We start from the raw sequence: 1,846 nt of genomic DNA, 5'->3' as shown, positions 1-1,846 counted from the left end.
CATGCATAACTTTTAAATTTTTCTACTATTTTATGATAAAGTACAAAATTCAGGAGTATGGTCATTTTTATATTGCTAATATTAAGTAGTATTAATAATTTAAATTGTCTAACAAAAACTATATAAAACACAGTTTAACAAAGTTCAAAGAACATGATCATATAAACAACGCTCCTAGGCTACAATAGATTTAAAGTAGCAATAAATAAGAAAAATAAAAGTGAGAAATCCCTGAGTACTTGGATATTGGAGAACACATTTATAAATAGCTTATAGGTAAATAAGACTCCCAAGAAACTTAAAAATATCTTAATCAAATAAAAACAACTACACATTTTTTTCTTTGTGGGATACAGTGAGCTCAGAGCTTGAAATTGGATCATATTAAATGCATATTGTAGAAAAGAATGGACATCTAAAAGCATCAATTAATTTCTTTCTTGGAAAAACAGAGAAGAATGATAAATTAATTATGATTATTCATTGATTGGCATATGATCTTAAATATTTTATTTATTTAAACATTTACTTGATCAAAGAAAAATCTATAAACTAATAGCCATTGGAAGAAAACATCATTAATAACTAACCAAATTAAAGACATATACACAACCTCTAGGTTCAGATGGTATAAATGGTGAATAATACCAATTATTTTAAAAGGAAACAATACCAATTTTCTTGAATTTATTCAAGAAACAACATCACCTAACTATTTCTATTTGGCCCACATTTCCCTAATGTCAAAAACAGATCAAAGTATTCCTAAAAAGATTGCTAATAAGCAGAATGTCTCATGACCATAAACAAAAACTTCAAAAGTATCAATAAATATAATTAAACATTCCCTATAAAGAACTATATATCACAATCAAGTAAGATTTAACTCAGGGTCTTCAAGATGATTCAATATCCAAATATAAATAAATGGAATCTATTACATCAAACAGTTTTTTAAAAGCACATGATCATATCAACTGACTCAGAAAAGTATTTCAGAATCAAACACATACTCATAATAAGAACTCTCAGTGAAATAGGAGTCGAGGAGGATTCCCTCAACCTCCTCTGTGAACTAGGATAGAGGGGAACTCATCTCTTTGAAATCCTGGACTTCATGATAAGGAACTTCATGCTCTGTTCTAACAACAGAACCAAATATCACTGCTCTTACTCAATATTGTATTGTAAGGCTTATCAAGTGAAATGACACAAGAAAAGTGAATAGAATTATTAGATTAGATTCACAAAGCAGATTTTTATATAGGCACTATTTAATTGTAACTCTTCCTTTCATCTAAAAAAAATTGATTAGGTGTCTTAAATAAACAAGTCACTCTTAGAGATGATAAGAGTATATGAGTAAGAGAAACTGCTCTATTTGACCCTATACTCCAATGGAGGGAATTTATCATAAAATAAATTATAGAGACTACTGGAACAGAGGAGGGAAGGATCTAGACCTTTACCATACAGCAAGAGGCCTAATGGTGACATGATTAAAGCTTTCAGCTGTAAACTTCAATAGGCTTTCTCTTCTAGTGGCCAGTAATCAATATATGTACATATACCAGATCTGCCTTCAACAAAGGACTGAATCAAATGAAGCAGTCAATTCACCATCGTTTTGGTGGGATGACTATGAGGCATTTCATGCCCCTTCCCATGGTCTCCCCATCATGTTAAATGTCCTCATCTACCATGCAAGCTGTGTGATACCTTAATTGTGTATTTTCATGGACTTTCTCTCCTTCCCTGGTCACTCATTCACTTAGCAATGTTTTGTGAGCCCCCCAATAGAGCATTCACATTTGAATAGTTGGAAGACGGTCCATTTGCATTTTCG

This window comes from Echinops telfairi, unplaced genomic scaffold, assembly GCF_000313985.2.
Source record: "Echinops telfairi isolate 266 unplaced genomic scaffold, ASM31398v2 ScPeMD7_23;HRSCAF=83, whole genome shotgun sequence".
NCBI classification, from domain to species: Eukaryota; Metazoa; Chordata; class Mammalia; order Afrosoricida; family Tenrecidae; genus Echinops; species Echinops telfairi.
This window is presented reverse-complemented; position numbering follows the sequence as displayed.